Consider the following 23,235-nt stretch of genomic DNA (forward strand, 5'->3'; position numbering starts at 1 on the left):
GCTTCCCCGTTAACACCCTCCCTACCTGGTCCGTTGGATCGCTACTTGAGATCGCAGGGAGCTCATTCTGAAAGCGGGTTGCAACCAGATGTACGCGCCGGCGAAACGGAGAATTTGGCGCTTTCTGGACTTGAAGTGACTCTAAGCCCCGCTGAACGCACTCCTCCTCCCCAGCCGATTGGCGCCAGTTCCTTCCTCTTGGATTCGACAGGGTCTACTCCCATTGAGGTAAGGGGCCCAGAAGAACGCCGAATCGAAGCCTCTCTTACTACCGAGGTGGGATTGGAGACCAGTTTGCCTGTGGAAACGCTGCAAACTGAGGGGAGAGAAGCTGAGGGGCGAAGTGAGGACGCTGATCAGCCTGTAAGGTTTGAATTACCCATAGAATTTATGACTAAACCTAAAGATGTTACACTTGAAGCTTTGTGGGACTTGGTTTCCAATCTGGGTCAAGTTTTCCTTAAGCAGATAAACGACCTTCAACCTAAAGTGAAATCCTTGGAAAGTAACTTAGGTGTACAAGAGCAACAGATTAAAGATTTAAATGGAAAAATAGTTAACCTGGATCAGAGACTTCTGAAGATTGAAACCCTACAACCTATTATGGTGAAAGACTTGACAAGTCTTAGAGATAAAATGGAAACTTTTGAAAATTACACTAAAAATCATAATCTTAGATTTACTAATTTTCCTCGACTTCAGAATGTAACTCCAATAGATATGCTGAAACGCTATATGCGTGAAAATTTATTAATTCCGGAATAGAATCTGCCTCCAATGTCTATGGTTTATTATATTCCTGGGAAAGGAACCTCTTCACCTGAAGCTCCGATTGATATTTCCCTGTTACTTGAAACTTCTGATACTGAATTGGCAACTGCGGCTACATTAGTGGCCACAGTGGTATTATTACCAGATAAGAATTTGCTCTTTCGTCTGTTTTTCCGTAATAAAGATAAACCCTTTTTGGGTCTAAAAGTTTTACTTTTTCCTGATGTCTCCAAGGAGACTCGCCGACGAAGGAAACAATTCTTACTCCTTAGGCCTGGGGTGTTGCACTTGGGGGGTACTTTTTTTTTAAGGTACCCCTGCAAGTGCATAATAAGGTTTAAAGAAAGAAAATATGTATTTACAGAGCCGTTACATGTGTCCTCGCTCATAACCTCAGTGAAAATGGAAAAGCGTTAATTATAACTGTGCTCTTCTTAACAGCTTTTGTATAATCTTTATTAATTTCCTTATATTTTGTCTCCGCAATTTTCCTGAAATCTTGGATCATATTTATGGACTTGAGTATAAATTTTCCTTAGTGAAGGTTTATTTTCACTTTTTTTTTTTTTTTCTTTTCCTTATTATTATTATTTTACAATATTGTAAATTACTATATACTATACCTGAACAAGAGGAATGTCTTGTAATATAATGGAAAATGTTAATAAATAAAAAAAAAAAAAAAAAAAAAAAAGAAAAGGTTTAGCGGCTAAAACTGAACTATTACAGACTGACTCTAAGGGCAGGTACGTGCTCCTACATTTATGGCTGCAAGGTAGAGAACTATTACTACTAGCGCTCTATGGGCCAAACATATACGATAAAAAATTTTATAATAATCTAGTACAACTATGTAGACCCTATAGATCTTTGAAACTAATGGTCCTGGGAGATTTTAATTTAGTGGCCCGACCCTCAGAAGACTGTTCAGAACCAAACAGGGCACATAGAGAAGGACCCCGAGCTAAGGCTTTATCCATCTTTATGCAGAGCCTAGACATAGTAGATGCTTGGAGAACACTCCATCCGGGGCAAAAAGATTTCACACACCTATCGAGAGCACATGGGACCTACTCCCGATTAGATTATATTCTAGTGGCACGATCATTGTTTCCAGGAGTGCTCTCAGTGAATATAGAAGCAGCAGATATTTCAGACCATGCCATGGTCTGGCTAGACCTGGAAGCCCCGGGTTACTATCAACAGCCATCGAGGGGATGGAGGTTCCCGGCCTATCTTTACCATAACCTAGAATTTGCAAAATACCTGAGGGCAAAATGGGAAGAGTTTGAACAATTCAATAAACAACATAAGGATGACCCATCCCTATTTTGGGAAACAGCAAAAGTAGTCCTGAGAGGGGAGGTGATAGCTTTTGTGCATGCAAGAAATAAAAAAATCTCTAGGGCAATCATAGATTTAGAAAGGAAGCTGAAAGCGGCAAAAAAGAAAGTTATCAGAACACCGACAACAGCAAATAGAGAAGATCTCCATGCAGCTCAGGTAGCCCTAAACACAATGCTGCATGAGAGGGCTACTAAGGGGCTACTTTATAATAAATACAGATTCCATAGATTTGGCAATCGGGTGGGACCAATGTTGGCAGGGATGGTTAAGACATGGGGGGGGACAGAAGCCAATAACTATGATAAAGGATCATATGGGGAAACCTCACCACACTAATGAAAAAATAGCGGAAATATTTAGACAACACGTCTCCCAGGTATATGCGACACCACACGCAGGAGTCACAACAGCTTTGACTCAACATCTGCAGCAAGCTAACTTAACTCGGCTAACACCACAGGAGATAGAGAGCTTAAATGGTCCTATACTAGGAAAAGAACTACAGGAAGGCATTAAGAAGCTAAAATTGGTCTCTGCCCCAGACCCAGATGGCTTGTCAGGCGAATACTACAAGCTATTAAAGGATAAACTCATAGGCCCATTGATCTCCTATTATGACCAAGTGATAAATAGGGGACAGCTCCCAACATCTATGAATGAGGCGCTGATAATCTTATTGAAAAAACCAGGTAGAGAAAAAGGCGTGCCTGATTCGTACAGACCAATATCATTATTAAACGTAGATTTGAAACTGCTATCTAAGATCATGGCCGACCGCCTCTCTGAGATTCTACCACGGTTAGTCAGCGAAATACAAGTAGGCTTTGTTAAAAATAGACAGACTGTACATAATGTCCGAAGGCTGCTGCTGGGGATGGCTACTTGTCAACATCATGAGTGGCAGTCCCTAGCAGTAAGCCTAGACGCTGAGAAAGCATTTGATAAACTACACTGGAACTATTTATTTGAGGTGCTGCATGAAATGGGATTTGAAGGCTGGTTCATTCAGGCGTTGCATGTGCTATACAGAAATCCCACTGCGACCATATTAGTTAACGGTATCAAGACATCCAAGTTCCCCATAGGTAGAGGAACCCGCCAGGGGTGCCCGCTCTCCCCCCTTTGTTTCTCCTATCACTAGAACCCCTGCTGAGAAGGTTACATATATGTGGGGAAATTCAGGGAGTGCAGGTGGGAGGTACTGTGATCAAGACTCTGGCCTTTGCAGATGATCTATTAATATTGCTTCAAAATACCAGAACTTCATTACCCAAGTTAATAAAAGAAATAGAGCATTATGGGGAATACTCAGGATTTGTACTAAATATGCAGAAATCAAAGATACTTACAGTACATGGGGGGGAACACGAGGGAGACAGGAGCGGGATGGATGTGCTGGAAGCAGGGTCACCTCTAAAATACTTGGGAGTATATATACCGCAGAATCTAAGTCAACTTTATGATGTTAATGTACTGAGACTACTAAGGGACACAAAAGACCGGCTATGCGCTTGGCAGAACTATCCATTATCATTATTAGGTCGGGTGGCTTTATATAATATGCTGATAGCACCACGCTTGCTCTATGTCTTCCAAGTATTACCCTTATACCTAAAGGGCAAAGATGAAAAACAGCTCAATAGACAGCTCCAAAAATTTCTTTGGAGGGGAAAGAAACCCAGATGCTCCTTAACTACATTGCAAATACCAGTGGAATATGGAGGCTTGGGTCTCCTGAGCTTACGACAAATGACAATCGCAAGCGGCATGCGACATATTGCAGACTGGTTCCGAACATCACAAGACTTTTCAGTAACGCCATTGGAACTAGAACTCACCGGCAAAGTACACTTCAGTTGCTGGTTACACAGGGTAAAGAGACCAATGCCCTATGAATTGAGACAAACGTCAATATTACCCACAGCACAGAAAGTTTGGAGATGGGTCTACAAACTACACACTTTTTCGGCAAAAGCCACGCCGTTCATATCCATCTGTGATAATCCGGCCTTTCCTCCAGGAGAGATACATAAAAATTTTAAACGATGGCAGAAGAAAGGAATTAAATACATCTCTCAGATCCTGACGGAGGAAGGCACGCTAAAGTCATTTCCAGAATTACAAACCAGATATTCTCTGCCAGAGTCAGATTTCTTTCATTACAGCCAAATGAAGCATTATGTGGACAGTTTAGCATGGCAAAATCTGACCGAGGACGTACAGGAGGAAATCTCCTCAGCATATTCTACTACTACTACTACTACTACTACTATTTAGCATTTCTATAGCGCTACAAGGCATACGCAGCGCTGCACAAACATAGAAGACAGTCCCTGCTCAAAGAGCTTACAATCTAATAGACAAAAAATAAATAAAGTAAGCAAATCAAATCAATTAATGTGAACGGGAAGGAAGAGAGGAGGGTAGGTGGAGGCGAGTGGTTACAAGTGGTTACGAGTCAAAAGCAATGTTAAAGAGGTGGGCTTTCAGTCTAGATTTAAAGGTGGCCAAGGATGGGGCAAGACGTAGGGGCTCAGGAAGTTTATTCCAGGCGTAGGGTGCAGCGAGACAGAAGGCGCGAAGTCTGGAGTTGGCAGTAGTGGAGAAGGGAACAGATAAGAAGGATTTATCCATGGAGCGGAGTGCACGGGAAGGGCCGTAGGGAAGGGGTGTAGGGAAGGACGAGTGTGGAGAGATACTGGGGAGCAGCAGAGTGAATACATTTATAGGTTAGTAGAAGAAGTTTGAACAGGATGCGAAAACGGATAGGGAGCCAGTGAAGGGTCTTGAGGAGAAAATCCCACTTTCCTTTCACCATAGGCACATACTGGCTCCCGATCCGCTACCGTATACAGTTCAAGCTTCTCCTATTGACCTTCAAGTGCACTCAATCTGCAGCCCCCCATTACCTCTCTACCCTCCTCTCCCCGTATGTTCCCACCCGTAACCTCCGCTCTCAGGACAAATCACTCCTTTATGTACCCTTCTCCACCACCGCTAACTCTAGACTCCGCCCCTTCTGCCTCGCATCACCTTATGCCTGGAACAGACTTCCTGAGCCCATACGCCATGCGCCCTCCCTGCCCATTTTCAAGTCCTTACTCAAGGCCCATCTCTTGTCCCTTGCTTTTGGCGCCTAACCACCTTCCCATTCCTGATACCTACACTGACTACATAGTTTTTACCTTTAGATTGTAAGCTCTCTTGAGCAGGGACTGTCCTTCCCCATGTTTAAACTTGTACAGCGCTGTGTAACCCTGGCAGCGCTATAGAAATGCTAAGTAGTAGTAGTAGTAGTAGTACGCGATACATCCTCTGAGTTGGCCTATGAGAGATTGGCAAAAGAGTGGTTATCGGAGTTGGGCACCGTTGTGCCAACCCATATTTTTCAGGAACATGTACTAAAAATGAAGAAACAAACTAACTTCACCTGGTGTTGGGAATTACAATATAAATTTGCGTTACGCTTGTATATATCACCAAGAAGGGCTTTCCACATGGGGTTATCCCCGGCTGGGGAATGCCCAAAATGCAACAAAGTAGGCGCAACACTAGGTCATATGTTTTGGACCTGTCCATACATCAAAACCTTTTGGAGACAACTCTCACAAACAAATTCATCCCTGTGGGGGATAACCTGGATACAGGACTGCCAGCTATTATTTGGACATTATAGACTAACTAAGAGGGCGTCCAAAGGGTTTAAAGAATACATCAATCGAACAACTATTGTGGCTAAAAAAGTGATTTTGCAGGAGTGGCTGTCCAGGAAGGCCCCCACCATGCAGCAATGGAGAGCCCAGATGATACGACTCATGAGAATGGAGAGACTAGAAATCTCACAGATGGACAATAAGAAACATAAGTCATTTGAGAAGCGATGGTCAGCATTCTGGCAAACCCTAACACCAGCAGCAAGAAGCTACCTGCTAAACTTTTAACATACTGGGAAGGTTGACGGGAGAGTACGGTATGATCTTAATAACCTGAAAGATCCTGAGACGATGTGGGGTCTGAAGACCAGACTGTGTTCCAATGGAAGGGAGGGAGGGGGGAGGAGGGAGGGGGGGATATAGGAGGGAAGGTGTTAGAAAATTAGAAAAGTTAAAGCTTCCTTATTGTTGAAAGTAAAGGTATTATATAATGTCAAATAGACCTGATTATGTATAACTTAAACTTGCTGTGATTAATGGTCAGCTATTTGTTGGCATTGTAAAGTTGTAATGGCTTCAATAAAAAACATTGAACATAAAATTTACTACTTTGTTGCATCATCGCATGCCCCCTAGTCCTAGCATAAACAGATGCTTCACATCTACCCGTTCAACTCCACTCATTATTTTATAGACCTCTATCATATCTCCCCTCAGTCGCCTTTTCTCCAAGCTGAAGAGCCCTAGCCGCTTTATCCTTTCCTCATAAGTCGTCCCATTCCCTCTATCATTGTCGACACCCTTCTCTGCACCTTTTCTAATTCCACTATATCTTTTTTGAGATGCGGCGACCAGAATTGAACACAATATTCGAGGTGCGGTCACACCATGGAGCGATACAAAGGCATTATAACGTCCTCATTTTTGTCTTCCATTCCTTTCCTAATAATACCTAACATTCTATTTACTTTCTTAGCCGCAGCAGCACACTGAGCAGAAGGTTTCAACGTATCATCATCAACGACACCTAGATCACTTTCTTGGTCTGTGACTCCTAATGTGGAACCTTGCATGACGTAGCTATAATTCAGGTTCCTCTTTCCCACATGCATCACTTTGCACTTGCTCAGATTAAACGTCATCTGCCATTTAGACGCCCAGTCTCCCAGTCTCGTAAGGTCCTCTTGTAATTTTCACAATCCTCCCGTGATTTAACGACTTTGAATAACTTTGTGTCATTAGCAAATTTAATTACCTCACTAGTTACTCCTATCTCTGGGTCATTTATAAATATGTTAAAAAGCAGCAGTCCCAGTACAGACCCTTGGGGAACCCCACTAACTACCCTTCTCCATTGAGAATATTGACCATTTAACCCTACTATCTTTTAACCAGTTTTTAATCCATAATAGAACACTACCTCCTATCCCACGACTCTCCAATTTCCTCTGGAGTCTTTCATGAGGTACTTTGCAGAAACACTTTCTGAAAATCCAGATAGACAATATCAACCAGCTCACCTTTATCCATCCACATGTTTGGTCACCCCTTCAAAGAAATGTAGTAGATTGGTGAGGCAAGATTTCCCTTCACTAAATCCATGTTGGCTTTCTCTCATTAATCCATGCTTCTGAATATGTTCTGTAATTTTGTTCTTAATAATAGTCTCTACCATTTTGCCCGGCACTGACGTCAGACTCATCAGTCTATAATTTCCCGGATCTCTCATGGAACCTTTTTTAAAAATCGGCGTTACATTGGCCACCCTCCAATCTCCCGGTACCATGCCCGATTTTAAGGATAAATTACATATTACTAACAATAGCTCTGGAAGTTCATTTTTTAGTTCTATCAGTACTCTGGGACGAACACCATCCGGTCCAGGAGATTTGCTACTCTTCAGTTTGTAGAACTGCCCCATTACATCCTCCTGGTTTATAGGGAATTCATTCAATTTCTCCGACTTGTCAGCTTCGAACACCATTTCTGGCACCTGTATATCTCTTCCAAATCTTCCTCGGTGAAGACCGAAGCAAAGAATTTATTTAATTTCTCCGCTACGGCTTTGTCTTCCCTGATCACACCTTTTACTCCTCGGTCATCTAGCTGTCCACCTGATTCTTTTGCCAGCTTCCTGCTTTTAATATACCTAAAAAAAATTTTTACTATGTGTTTTTGCCTCCAACACAATCTTTTTTTTGAAGTCCCTCTTAGCCTTCCTTATCAGCGCTTTGCATTTGACTTGACATGCCTTATGCTGTTTCTTATTACTTTCAGTCTGTTCCTTCTTCCATTTTCTGAAGGATTTTCTTTTAGCTCTAATAGCTTCCTTCACCACACTTTTTAACCATGCTGGCTTTCGTTTGGTCTTCCATCCTCCTTTTTTAATACACAAAATATATTTTGCCTAGGCTTCCAGGATGGTGTATTTGAACAGCATCCATACCTGATGTAAATTTTTGACCCTTGCAGCCGCGCCTCTCACCGTTCTCATTTTATCATAGTCTCCTTTTTAAAGTTAAATGCTAATGTATTTGATTCCTATGTATACTTACTTCAAAGCTTATATCAAATTCGATCATATTATGATCACTGTAATCAAGCGTCCCCAGCACTATTACCACCAGATCATGCGCTCCACTACAATTTTTCCTTCTCTCGTCGGCTCCTGTACCAGCTGCTCCATAAAGCAGTCCTTGATTTCGTCAAGGAATTTTACCTCCCTAGCGTGCCCTGATGTTACATTTATCCATGAGGTACTTTGTCAAACTCCTTTTGAAAATCCAGATACACAATATTGACTGGCTCACTTTTATCCATGTTTGTTCACCCCTTCAAAGAAATGTAATAGATTGATGAGGCAAGATTTCCCTTTACTAAATCCGTGTTGGCTTTTGAATATGCTCTGTAATCTTATTCTTTATAATTGTCTCTACCATTTTGCCCAGCACCAACATCAGAATCACCGATCCATAATTTATCGGATCTCCCTGGAACCTTTTTTAAAAATCTGCATTACATTGGCTACCCTCCAATCTTCTGGTACCATGGTTGATTTTAAAGATAAATTACATATTACTAACAATAGTTCCGCAGGCAACTACAAGTGCCTTCTCTTCACAGATTCCAAAAGGAAAATAGTAGCTGAAGGCCCCTGAGCACTCCCTCCTGAATCCTGAGAGTGCTGCAGCAAAAAGGCTTGATGAAGGAGCAATATTATTATTATTATTATTTATTGCATTTGCATCCCACATTCCCCCACCTATTTGCAGGCTCAATGTGGCTTACATAGATTTGTTAACGTTATCATATCAGGGAAACAGATATGGTTGGTACAGTGTACCGGAGGGAAGGGGGAAGAAGGAAGAGAGTGATTAGGTTAGTTATAGAGGTGGGTTTTCATGATTGATTGGACTGGTGAGATGACTTAGTGAGGTTATATGTTCTCATTGTAGGCCTTGTTGAAGAAGAATGTTTTTAGAGACTTTCGAAAGATGGTTATTTCGTTGGTTGCTTTCAGGTCTGTGGGCAATGCATTCCATATCTGCGTGCTCATGTAAGAGAAGGTGGTGGCGTGCATCTGCTTGTACTTGAGACCTTTGCAGCTAGGGTAGTGTAGGTTGAGAAATTTGCGGGATGATCTTGTGGCGTTTCTGGGAGGTAGGTCCACAAGGTTTAGCATGTAGATCGGGGCATCTGCATGAATGATTTTGTGTACAATTGTGCAGATCTTGAACGCAATGCGTTCCTTAAGTGGGAGCCAGTGAAGCTTCTCTCTTAGTGTTTTTGCACTTTCATATTTAGTTTTGACAAATATGAGTCTGGCGGCCGTATTCTGGGCAGTTTGGAGTTTTTTTATTATCTGTTCTTTGCATCCAGCGTATAGTGCATTGCAGTAGTCCAGTTGACTTATTACCATTGACTGTACCAGGGTGCGGAAGATGTATCTCGGGAAGAAAGGTTTTACTCTTTTAAGTTTCCACATGGTGTAGAACATCTTTTTCGTTGTGTTTTTCACGTGGGTGTCAAGAGTGAGGTTTCGATCAATGGTGACTCCCAGAATTTTCAAGTTTTGTGAGACTGGAAGAGAGCAGTATGGTGTGATTATGGTGTTGTAGCTTTTTGTGTTATGTTGGGAGGTGAGTATGAGACACTGTTTTTTCTGGGGAAAAGGGGAAAACCAGCGGAAGCAGTAGACAAAAGGGACCATGAAGCAGAAACTGCTGCAGTATCTGAAGCTGGAGCAAAGCCTAAGAATGATTCAGATCCGTGAGACTCCAAAGTGGTTGCTGGAACACTAAGAAGCAGACTGCAGCACGCCAAGGTCCGCATCCACCATGACTCACAGAATAATCACTTGGGTCTAACACCTCTTTATCACTACATTTCTTGTTTCTCCTCCACTACTTATGCCTTTATTTTTGCATCCAGTTTTTTATCTGTTGGAATGGGAATGTTCCAAGTAATCATAACTTAAATTCTCAAGAATTCTTTTCAGATTATGATCCCATGGATTGTCCAGTACAGTGATGATGTAATGTCTACAAAGTATCTAGTGAATGAGACGTACCACCTTAATTGTGCTTTTCTGAATAGGAATTTTCTCTTATTAAAACTTCATAGCCAGCTATGAGTAATCATTTCAGCTTTAAAAACACACCTGTTTTAGACTGCGTTTGAAAGCTAGAACTAAAAGGAGTCTTGTATTTTTTTTAAGCCATCATTTATTTGTTTATTTTTATCTGAAGAATGCTATGTTACAGGTAGGCCTGGAGTCACTATTCCAAGGTCCAAACACAGAAACAAATGAAATGGAATATGTGTTTTGAGTGAGTGTATTCTTTCTTATTGATATTATAGAGTTCTTTTCAGTCTTTTAAAATGTATTTTATATGTTATAAACAATTTTGACATGCTCCCCATATAACGTGATATAGTAAGCCTAAATAAACAAATGATTTTAACGCTTTCTTTTTAAACAGAAGGAAAAGTTATGTCTTATCTGATAACTTTCTTTCCTTTAGTCCTATCACACAAGTCCAGACCAATGGGTTGTGTCCATCTACCAGCAGATGGAGACAAAGAATAAAAGTAGTTCAAGTGATTCACCCCTTAAGGGTACTTGTGCAGCATAGAATATTCAGTATTTCAAACAGCCAAGCAATGGTACTCAAAATCTGCTTGATGGCCAATATTGAAACTTTGAGATCAAATGTCTAAATCAGGTCATAACCTTGCCAGCCATTGCAGCATGTAGATATTTCACTGTCAAGATACATGTGACATACAATAGGTTAGGAAAACTTAAAAGCAGAATCAGTGATTTCTGAAAAATATAGCTTGTAATCATATCAACCAGGGAGGGATTGTGGACTGGTCTGACAAGATTAAAGGAAACAAAACTATCAGGTAAGACATAACTTTCCCTTCCATAGTATCCTATCAGACCAGTCCATACCAATGGGATGTAGCAAAGCACTGTCCTCAACATATGGTGGGACTAAAAGATTGAAAAAAAAAAAAAAAAAAAGAAGCAATAAACTGGAATAGCCATAGAGATCCCTTCGATCAGAACCCAGTAGAAAGAACCAAGACCAATCAGGAGGACTCTGGAAAGACAAAGGATATGGAAGAGAAGGAAGCAAGTCCCACGATAAGCAGGAATAACAGAAAATAGCACTGATAGACTAGGGATGTGTAAAGCAAAAAACAAACAACTTGTGACTTTCTTGAATGGGTCCTTGAAGGCAACAGCCCAAGTCAAAAGCACATCTATGAAGGGAATATTGTAACTACAATAGAAGTCCTGGAGAAGTTGAATATCCAGAGAAGAGAATATAATTAGAAAGCTATCATGAGCTAAAAAAAAAAAAACACTGTTGAAAAACCACTGTGCTTTTCCCTGTCTACATCTGTGACAACCAGGAAAATCCAGAAGCAAACTGAAGAATCACCCTTTGTTGAGAATAAAAGAAGGAGACCAATGGGGTCTAAACAGAATGACTACTGACTGACCTGGTGGCAAAGAACGCCCAATTCAGACATGAAAATTGAAATGTCATCATAAGAGCAAGAGGAGACAACAAGAGCCCTGAGACATGCCATGAAATATGAGAGACTCAGACAGGATAACCAAGAATGGGAGTGTGACAAAACAGTGGGTTTGTAAGCCTGTAAAATGTATTATTTCTTGAAGTGTATTTCTCTAGTTTGGCCAGCATGTTTTATGTTATAGAGAAATATTCCTTCTTTAGTTTAACGCAAAGAGAAAATAACCCACACTGATGTGGCCAGTTACTTTTTACAAATGTTGTTCTGGGCTCCGATTGGCCCAGGAGCTCAAATTCAGGCCCCGATGCACAAAACTTACTGGGCTGGCAACGATCATTTTCAACCGTTCCAGACGATTTAGCGATCACAATAATCTATAAATGCGCAAAGGGTTCCAGCAACCAGTTTACCACACTCGCAAGCACACAATGAAAATGCAATGCAAATGTATGCCAATTAGCTGTTTCTCATTCAAATGATCGCAATGCATGATGCACAGACGTTTACAGGCAATGCACACAAAGGACCACACACCTTTAATGTGATACATTTTACGGGTGGTCAGAAGCTGTTGGTAGCTTTGGAGCTGTCATCTGCTGCCAACATAACATAGAACGTTCATAAAGTGCGTGCATAAGTGCTGTCATCGATGTGTTATTTGTGCGTGCGTGCACATGTGTTGGAGAAGGGATAGCTTCGCAGTAGGGTCCCGCGGTCAGAAGTCGAACTTCTCCAACATGGATGTGCTGTGACTGGCACAGCTCATCATCACCAATGAAAAAGCGCCTCTTCTCCCAGTAGGGGAGGAGGAACTGAAGAAGTGTGCCAGCGCGCTCTGAAAAAATAATAGAGCATGGCTCCAGGAGGTTCACACGTACCTCGACAACAGCCCGGGTACTCATTGGTTGGCCATGGGGTTAACTACTACTAGTGACCTGAATGCTAAGGGGTTGTGACAGTTTCCCTCTTGTCTTTCTACAGAAGTATCTTTAGAAGAGGAGGAGGAGGAGGATTATTGATGCTGATGATGAGGAAGGGTCCCTGGCAGGTGTTGCTCCTCCCTCCCATTCAGGTCCTGCCCCTGGTCTGCATCCCTGATCTTACTTTCTCCTCCATCTCGACCCCCCTTTTCCCCAAGAAACCCCGAAAAACCACCTGCCTGCACCCAAGTCTGGCCCCGCACAACCCTCACCCCACCCTGAGATAAGCCCCCCTACCTCACCCCTAGAGCCACGCACTCTTGCTTCCCCCTCCCCACCCACCTCACCTCCCAACATCCCTCTGGGCACCTCCTCTCCAACCCATGCTCCCCCTCAGACTGTCCATCCTGCCCCCACCTGGAACCACTCTCCCTCCCATGCACAGCCTTGTCAGGGGCACCTCTGAAGAAGTAACCCCGATCCTGGCACGCTTTAAGGACATACTTGTCCATGGTGAGTTGCACAGGTACTGCCTACATTGGTGTGTGCATGTCTGAGGCGGTCTGTGCAGAAGCTGTCTGACAGGTCTTCTTCTTACTTGCAGGTGGTGTGGACCAGGGGAGGATATCACCTCTCACCCCCCCCTCCACTCTAGTCGACCATAGCACCTCCTCCATCCATTCCACACCCACCCTTGTCCACAGATCCACATCTCTTATTGCTTCCACCCCCACCCTTGTAGACCATGCATCCTCCCCCATACCTCTCCCCCACCCAGATCTTAGCGGAGAGGAGTTGATGGAGGCAGCACAGCTGATGCATGTGGGAGGGGAAACACTCGAGAACCTGTCCCAGGTGCTCGAGTATCTCTTCTCCCATACAGGCCCAGCTGTGCCACACCCATGACCTTCTCTCCTCCCCAGGGTTCCCATCTCCAAGCCCCTTGCTCCCCCCCCCCCCCCCCCCCCCCCCATAGTGAACCCCGACCCTCCAATCCACACTCCCACCCCAAATATCCTTTAAAACCACCCACCCCCTGTATATATTCCTACCGTGTATATATTTCCCCAGCTTGTTTTTTTAAAGTAAAATTCTTGTTTAAAACGTTCAGAATGTGTGTTCTTTGTGTGATCCAAATGTAAGCCATTGTTGAAGTAGAGAGGAAACTGGTTACAATTTCAGTGGCTAAAATTATGAGGGGTGGTACGGTTTTCAATGACAATGCAGACTGCCTCTGGACAAACATTTTGTATGAAGGAAGCCCCGACCTCATTATTCAATACATATCTGTTAAACAGAAGTAACAAAGAAAAGCAAGTGCATTTCTATAATATACCACTGCATTCCACAAAACAAAAAGGAACAAGTTCCCATATGCTATCTTTTTCTTTTGATGTAGGTACAGGAAAAAAAGATGTTTCAACCTAAATAATGTTTTTTTCAAATTCTACTTATAAATAGTACATCTATTTCTTAAATATCTGATTCTCGTAACATGATGTCTGTTTCAGTGGCCCTTGGCTAGGCGAAAACATCTCCAGCCCTCCGTGACCTATGATTTAAAGTGTAGAACAAATGAGTACTCTAACTGATGAAACCAATACTTCCTCTGTGTACATCCATATGCTACACAAGCCAGCATGTTTGAAAATATAGGTGAGATTAAATAAAAATGCTACTAACGAAGTACGACAATGAAGATGTAGCAGCTCATAGGTTTTGCTTGCTGTTTTGAGTGTGCTAGATGACAGCTGCATGGGGAAGGGAAAACATAGACTAACTTAATTGGCTTCATCTTTTTTATGTCATCCCGTCTCCTGTTTTCTTGCATCGGCTGTGTGGGTGCATGCATATGACATGGCAATAGAGGTTGCGCCAAAGAAGACTGGGAAGGTTTCGCATCATAAAAAAGTGCCATGCAGCAAGCATGCATGTACAAACCTGAGCATGCTACTTGTGCATTTGTCTTAGACGTGTCTTGCTGCAACCGGGAAATGGATGGTGGATTCTACCTGGCGCAAATGGACTTTATAGAAGACAGTAAAGCTGACAAGCCATGGGAGCCGGGGCGACCTGCGCACTCACCCCCTGCCCGGTCCCACCCCTGTGTGTTCCGTCCTCAGGTGGCCTTGGAAGATATGTCGGACAGGAAAGTCGTGGATGATTACCGCCTGACCCAAACAGCTATATATGATCTATATGAGATACGAATTGATGTTGACCCACCCACTTCGAGATCTTATGCAGTACCTGGCCTGGTGAAACTGCCGATTGTCCTGCAGTTCCATGCCACAGGGACATTCCAGCATGTGATAGGGAGTAACAGTGGTATGGACCAGTCTACAGTTTCAAGACATCTAGCCCAGGTAGTAGTTATCTTATCTGTCCCCCCATCCCATATTCTCTTTCCCCTCCTCTTCTAGCCCTACCACTCCATAGTGCCAGCCCCCACCCCCATTCTCTCTCCCCTTTTTCTTATTCCCATTGTTGTGCTATGCACTTATTTTTATTTTTTGGACTGTTGACCTCCTTGGCCATATGTCTAATATGAGTTGAGGTTTTGGTTGGACAACAGAGAATATAGGGTTTAGATAGTGAAAGAAAGAAAGAGACACAGAAATAGATCGCATACATTATGACCCCCCCCCCCTTTTTGCTCTACATTTGAACTTCTGTCTGGCAGTGGTAACTGGAGATGGGTGACTTTGGAGGCCCATGTAAATAGTTCTATAGTCTAATCTTGCTCCCCTTTTTTGAGGTTCTGCGGACCCTGACAAGACGTGTTCGCTAGCATGTTTGATACCCTGCAGGGGAAGAGGAAGATTAAACAGGACTTTTTCAAGATCTCTGGCACGCCTAAAGTCCTGGGGGCCATTGACTGCACCCATGTTGCATTAACTCCACCACTGGATCAAGAAATCCAGTACCGCAACCGCAACATGGGATGCTCCCTGAATGTCCAGGTGGTCTGCAATCCAAACGTGAGGATCCTTGATGTTATGTCACATTTTCCTGGAAGCTACCATGACTCATATCCTGGCAAACAGTCCGCTTGGGCAAAAATTTGCGGAGGGGAGATTCGGAAAAGGGTGGCTACTTGGTGAGTGCTATTGTCTTTTAACAGATGTAGCCAATTGGAAACGGTGCGTTTCCCAACAGCAACTCCCCTTCTGTTGGGATCAAAAGAAACAAACATTTGGGCGGACTGTATGAAGGGGCTTGTCCGCTCCATATAAAAGGCCAATGCTCTCTTGCAGTCCAAGGTGTGCAACTGACGTTCAGCAGGGCGGATATGAGGACGGGGAAAAAATGTTGGCAAGACAATTGACTGGTTCAGATGGAACTCCGACACCACCTTCGGCAAGAACTTAGGGTGCGTGCGGAGGACAACTCTGTTGTGATGAAACTTGAGATAGGGTGCTTGCACTACCAAGGCTTGAAGCTCACTGACTCTACAAGCTGAAGTAACAGCCACGAAGAAAATCACCTTCCAGGAATTCAGTGGCTCAAAAGGAGGTTTCATCAGCTGGGTGAGACCGACGTTGAGATCCCATGACACCGTAGGAGGTTTGACAGGGGGCTTTGACAAAAGCAAACCTCTCATAAAGCAAACAACTAAAGGCTGTCCAGAGATAGGCTTACCCTCTACATGATAATGAAAGGCACTAATCGCACTAAGATGAACTCTTATGGAGCTGGTCTTGAGACCAGACTCTGACAAGTATAGAAGGTATTCACAAGCAGGGTCTGTATAGGACCAGAGCGAGGATCTAGGGCCTTGCTGTCACACCAGAGGGCAAACCTCCTCCATTTAAAAGAGTAACACCTCTTCGTGGAGTCTTTCCTGGAAGCAAGCAAGACTCGGGAGACACCCTCAGAAAGACCCATGGAGGCGAAGTCTACGCTCTCAACATCCAGGCCATGAGAGCCAGAGACTGGAGGTTGGGATGCAGAAGCGCCCCCTCGTTCTGAGTAATGAGGGTTGGAAAACACTCCAATCCCCACAGTTCTTCGAAGGACAACTCCAGAAGAAGAGGGAACCAAGTCTGACGCGGCCAAAAGGGAGCAATCAGAATCATGGTTCCGCAGTCTTGCTTGAGTTTCAGCAAAGTCTTCCCCACCAGAGGTATGGGAGGATATGCATACAGAAGGTCCTTCCCCCAATGCAGGAGAAAGGCATCTGACGCTAGTCTGTCGTGGGCCCGAAGCCTGGAACAGAACTGAGGGACCTTGTGAATGATCTGAGTGGCAAAAAGATCCACCAAGGGGGTGCCCCACGCTTGGAAGATCTTGCGAACCACGCCCGAGTTGAGCAACCACTCGTGAGGTTGCATAATCCTGCTCAACCTGTCGGCCAGACTGTTGTTTACGCCTGCCAGATACGTGGCTTGGAGAAGCATGCCATGACAGCGAGCCCAAAGCCACATCTGGACGGCTTCCCAACACAGGGGGCGAGATCCGGTACCCCCCTGCTTATTGATGTAGTACATGACAACCTGATTGTCCGTCTGAATTTGAATAATTTGATTGGACAGCCGATCTCTGAAAACCTTTAGAGCGTTCCAGACCGCTCGCAACTCCAGGAGATTGATCTGAAGACCTTTTTCCTGAAGGGACCAAACTCCTTGAGTGTGAAGCCCATCTACATGAGCTCCCCACCCCAGGAGGGATGCATTCGTTGACAGTACTTTTTGAGGCTGAGGAATTTGAAAGGGATGTCCCAAGGTCAAATTGGATCGAATTGTCCACCACTGAAGGGAATTGCGAAATTCGGTGGACAGCTGGATTACATCCTCTAGATTCCCAGCAGCCTGATACCTCTTGGAAGCTAGGGTCCATTGAGTAGATCTCATATGAAGACGGGCCATAGGCGTCACACATGAACTGTGGAGGCCATATGGCCTAGAAGTCTCAACATCTGCCAAGCTGTGATCCACTGAGACGCTTTGGCCATGGAAACTAGAGACAGAAGATTGTCTGCTCTCGTCTCGGGGAGATAGGCGCAAGCCGTCTGTAAATCCAGCAGAGCTCCAATAAATTCCAGTCTTTGAACAGGGAGAAGATGGGACTTGGGGTAATTTATAACAAACCCGAGTAGCTCCAACAGTTGAATAGTCATCTGCATGGACTGTAGAGCTCCTGCCTCTGAGGTGTTCTTCACCAGCCAACCGTTGAGATAAGAGAACACATTGCCTCCCAGTCTGCGTAGCGACGCTGCAACTACTGCCAGGCATTTTGTAAATACCCTGGGCGTAGACGCAAGACCAAAGGGCAGAACACAATACTGGAAGAGCTGCGCTCCCAGACAGAATCGAAGATACCTTCTGTGAGCTGGAAGTATCGGGATGCGAGTATAAGCATCCTTTAAGTCCAGAGAGCATAGCCAATTGTTTTCTTCAATCATGGGACCAGGAATTTGTTCAGGGCCCTTAGGTCTAGGATGGGACGCATCCCCCCTGTTTTCTTTTCCACAAGGAAGTACCTGGAATAGAATCCCAGCCCTTCTTGCCCCGGTGGAACGGGCTCAACCGCATTGGTGCTGAGAAGGGCGGAGAGTTCCTCTGCAAGTACCTGCCTGTGCTGGAAGCTGAAGGACTAAGCTCCCGATGGGCAATTTGGAGGTCTGGAGATCAAATTGAGGGAGTATCCGAGCCGGACTACTTGGAGAACCCACCGGTCAGAGGTTATGAGAGGCCACCTTTGGTGAAAATATTTTAACCTCCCCCCGACCGGCAGATCATCCGGCACAGACACTTTCATAGCGGCTATGCTCATCTGGAGCCAGTCAAAAGTTCATCCCTTGCTTTTGCTAGGGAGCTGCAGGGGCCTGTTTGGGCGCACGCTGTTGACGAGAATGAGCGCACTGGGGCTGAGCCTGAGAAGGCTGTCGGGAAAGAGTATTGTACCTACACTTATTGTAGGCATAGGGAGCAATCCTCCTTCCCCAGAAAAATCATCTACCTGATGAGGTAGAAGCTGAAGGCGCCCGGCGGGAGAGATTGTCCATAGCGGTTTCCCGCTGGTGGAGCTGATCGGCCACCTGCTCGACTTTCTAACCAAAAATATTATCCCCCCGACAAGGGACATCTGCAATCCGCTGCTGGACTTGATTGTCCAGGTCAGAGGCATGCAGCCATGAGAGTCTGCGCATCACTATACCTTGAGCAGTGATTCTGGATGCAACATCAAAACAGTCATAAGCACCCCTGGACAGGAATTTACGACACGCCTTCAGCTGCCTGACCACCTCCTGAAAAGGCTTGGCCTGCCCCGGAAGGAGCTTGTCCACCAAGTCCGCCAGTTGCTTCACATTGTTCTGCATGTGATGCTCATGTAGAGCTGGTTTGACTGAATCTTGGACACGAGCATAGAGGACAACCAAAAGAGTCCAGGGTTCTAGATTCCCATCCCGGGGGCGCCGAGGCAAAATCTCTAGAACTCCTGGCTCTCTTGAGAGCGGCATCCACAACCATAGAGTCGTAAGGTAACTGCGACTTCATCAACTCAGGTTCTCCGTGAATCCGATATTGGGACTCAGCTCTTTTGGGAATGATGGGATTACTTAATGGTTTCATCCAGTTCCTTAGAAGTGTCTCTTTCAGGACATTGTGCAAAGGAACAGCAGATGATTCCTTAGGTGGCGAAGAATAGTCAAGGACCTCGAGCATCTCAGTCCTGGACTCATCCTCAGATACCAGAGGGAAGGGAATAGCCACAGATATTTCCTGGACAAATGAAGAGAAAGAAAGACTGTCCGGAGGAGAAAGCTTTCTTTCTGGCGAAGGAGTGGGTTCAGAAGGAAGACCACAAGACTCCTCGGACGAGAAATACTTGAGATCTTCTCCTTCATCCCACGAGGCATCCTCCTCGGTATCGGACATGAGTTCTCTAACTGCAGTCCGAAACCTGGCCCATCTCGACGCCGAGGAACCATGTCCTCGATGGCGTTGCCGAGAAGTTGACTCCCATTCCAGCAGCGATAAAGCTCCCTCCAGCGATGTCGACGAGGAGTCGACCTGGGTGGCAGCCGACGCCAATGCCACAGGCGGCACCGGCATCGGGGACCTCACCACAGGCCTCGAGCCAGCTGCTGCTTCCATCGACGGTACCGAGGGCGCATGCACCCCCGGCACCGGAACAGGCTGATGCAGCAACCCCTCCAGCACACCTGGAAGAATGGCTCGGATGCGCTTGTCCAGAGTCACTGTCGAGCAAGGCTGCGGGGTCGGTACAGGAATCGGGTCCAAAATCTGTTGAGGTCGAGGAGGCGGTACCGGGCTGCCCGAAGACCGACACCTCCTGAATGGAGGGTGAGTGATCCTCCCGGCGTCGGCGCTTCACAGGTGCCGAATCCTTCGACACCCCGGAGCTCCCGGTACCGTGCTTAGAAGGAGACTGATGACGATGCTTCTTCGCCTTCGCTCGAAGCACGTCATCGATACTCGATACCGATGAGGACGTGAAATCCACACGCCTCCTCGGGGTCGGGTCCGAGAGTGGTCGGTCCCGTGGGGCCTGCGCAGCAGGAGTCTCCGAGGCAGGTGGAGACCCACTTGATGGCTCACTGCTCCCAGCGTGTGGTCTCTGGACAGCCATTACCTGTGCTCCAGAAGTCGATGCCATCTCCAGTGCCGATATAGACGCCGCCGACCTTGGTACCGATGTCAACGTCGACGCCGAAGAACCAGACGAAGCTCCAAAAAGTCGGTCCCATTGAGCTTGTCTTGACGCCTGTGCCCGCTTTTTTAAGCTAAGACACAACTTACATGCGTCTGGGCGATGGTCGGGCCCAAGGCACTGAAGACACCACGTGTGGGGGTTGGTACCTGAGATCGTCCAGTTGCACCGAGTACACTTCTTGAAGCCGCTGGGAGTCCTCGATGACATGGACGGAAAAATAGCGGCAGCGAGATCAAAATTTGCGATTGTGCCGACAATGACACAAAAAAAGAGGGCCGCAACGGAAGCGAAAGTAAACTTAAGGGGACCAAGGTAAAACTTTGTTTTTGTTCTTTTTAACACAAGGGAGAAAAAGAAAAGGAGAAAGATCACAAAGAGGAAAAACCTCTAGCAAAAATGGAAGGCTCTTTCTTCAGGCCGAACGGAGAGAGACCGACAAGCAGCCACTCTCCAACTGCGGAAAAGAAAAAACTGAGTGGGGACTCACGCGTGCAGCAAGGGAAGATGGCCGTGCATGCGCGGTGCGTGCACCCCGCGTTCCAGAAGGCTCTGGCAAAGCTTTGCCTATTTTTTCTGAGAAAAATTGCCGTTTCCAGGCCGCCGTGGATGCCGACCCATCAGTGAGAACAAGCAGCCTGCTTGTCCTCGGAGAATAGTGGCTAAGCACATAAACAGTGCCTAACTTAAGGTGCTGGCAATTATGCCTGCTGAAAGCACATGTAAATGCCAGCTCCTTAAGTTAGGTACTGATCAGATCTACTCTGTAAAAATGTGCGTAAATTCTAGGAATGCTCCTGGCCATGCCCCTTTGTATTTGCACGCTATAGGATTTCTGAACTCATTATTACAGAATACAATGAGCGTGTATATCCCAATTAACAAAATTGGCTGTTAGCAGCCAATTATTGGCTCATTAATCAATTAATTTGTGCGTGCAAATTGTCAATGCGCACTGATTTGCACGCGTAAATTTACTTGACTTATTTAGAATCCAGGGGTTAACATGCAGTGGAGTTTTTTTCTTGACTGATGATTGAGAGCCCAGTTTGGACAGTGTTTTGCTGCAAATATCAGTACACCTTTTTGACCGAGGTCTTTTTCTCCACTTTGTTGTGTTTTTGATTCGTTTTCAGTAACTGTACAGTCTGGATCCCACATCGAATACCGGGTAGGATTGTGTTTTGATGTTTGTGGATTATTTCCTAATAATTTCTCTCTGATCTTTTGATTTTCAAGGGCTAAATATATAGCCCAGGGAGTTAGGAGTACTCAGTGGTTTAAATGCCATAAAAAACGAAAAGTAGCAACAGGGAGTCTCCCTGCAAAGCCTTTGTGCTACTACGAAGATAGAGGGCAACCTGCACAGAGCTGGAGCTACAATCCTAACCATCTTACTGGACAGACTAGATCAATGGTATTCACTCCCAGTCTTCGAGAACAACCAACAGGCTATTTCCCATTATCTACTCCAGTGCTGTACTACCTACACTTCCACCACCAAACCTCGGGCAGTGCCAGGAGAGAGGAAGCATTGTATTTTGTATATTTCCATATCCCTGCCTTTAAATTCTGTACCAGGAGAGGTGGAAATACTGTGCAACTACCTCAACTCCTTCACCTCACAATGTGGAGGACCAGGAAAGCCACACCATTCCCGCTTCCCCATGTAGTGCAAGTGGTATTTACATACCCTGCTAGTTTCTTCAGCTCGTTATTAATGTCCTGGTTATAAGGCTGCACTTTCTGGGCTGCAATAAGGAAGTCACGTGCTTTATCATACTCTGTCATAATAAGACAAGCCTGCCGTTGGAGAACAAGAGAGAAGTTAGAAAAAACTTATATGTAAGCACGTGGCAAGAAAAGTTGGTTTACTTTAGTTCAATTCATAGTTTATATTCTGCCTTTGCACAGATAAAACCTAGTTCAAAGCAAAGTAAAAATACAACATGCAACTATCAAAAAGTAATAACCTAATACAAAATCTCAAAATTAATTTAAAAATGAACTGCAAACAACAGCAATCTAAACATATGGCTTAAATAAGATAAACCAAGAAACTGGAGGATGTAATGGGGCAGTTCTACAAACTGAAGAGTAGCAAATCTCCTGGACTGGATGGTATTCATCCCAGAGTACTGATAGAACTGAAAAATGAACTTGCGGAGCTATTGTTAGTAATATGTAATTTATCCTTCACAGTGAGAATCCTGAAAGGTAACTTTAAAACCATACAAGAACGTAAGACCTTTGAAGTCAGAATGATTGAATATTTTAACACCCAACAGAAAGGACTTAACAAGGATCTGGGGTTCCTAGCCCATTATAAACCATAAAGCTGTATGTCTCTGTTGATCACCCTCCCCTCACCTATCCACACCCATCCTGTTAGAATATCAATGATATGCTTCGATGTCCCCATGCATACTTCCTACCCACCCCCCTCCTCCCACCCTGTCAGACTGTCATAGTAATGCTTGAATGTTTTCACTTATATACACTGTCAGCTAGCACATTTGCTTATTTCCGATCTGAAGAAGAAGGGCAACCTTCGAAAGCTAATCAAGAAATGTATTAAGTTATGTCCAATAAAAAAGGTATCATCTTATTTTCTTTTCCATGTTTTATTTTGTTTGATTTCTATTGATAACCTTAAGAGTGGACTAACACGGCTACCACACTCCTCTAATTTATCCTTAAAATCGAGTGTGGTACCAGAAGATTGGAGGGTGGCCAATGTAACCCGATTTTTAAAAAAAGGTTCCAGAGGAGATCCGGGAAATTATAGACCGGTGAGTCTGACGTCGGTGCCGGGC

General features: G+C 44.7%; 1 long non-coding RNA gene across 1 annotated transcript in view; it reads right to left on the bottom strand.

Moving 5' to 3' along the window:
* LOC115456619 overlaps positions 1-22,219 on the bottom strand; it is a 79,232-nt gene extending 57,013 nt beyond the window's left edge. Inside the window, exon 1 of the long non-coding RNA XR_003939896.1 lies at positions 22,113-22,219. This is a non-coding gene — a long non-coding RNA (uncharacterized LOC115456619). The remainder of the gene's footprint in view (positions 1-22,112) is intronic.
* Positions 22,220-23,235: the final 1,016 nt, after the last annotated feature.

This window comes from Microcaecilia unicolor, chromosome 13 (genome assembly GCF_901765095.1).
Source record: "Microcaecilia unicolor chromosome 13, aMicUni1.1, whole genome shotgun sequence".
In the NCBI taxonomy this organism is placed as follows: Eukaryota; Metazoa; Chordata; class Amphibia; order Gymnophiona; family Siphonopidae; genus Microcaecilia; species Microcaecilia unicolor.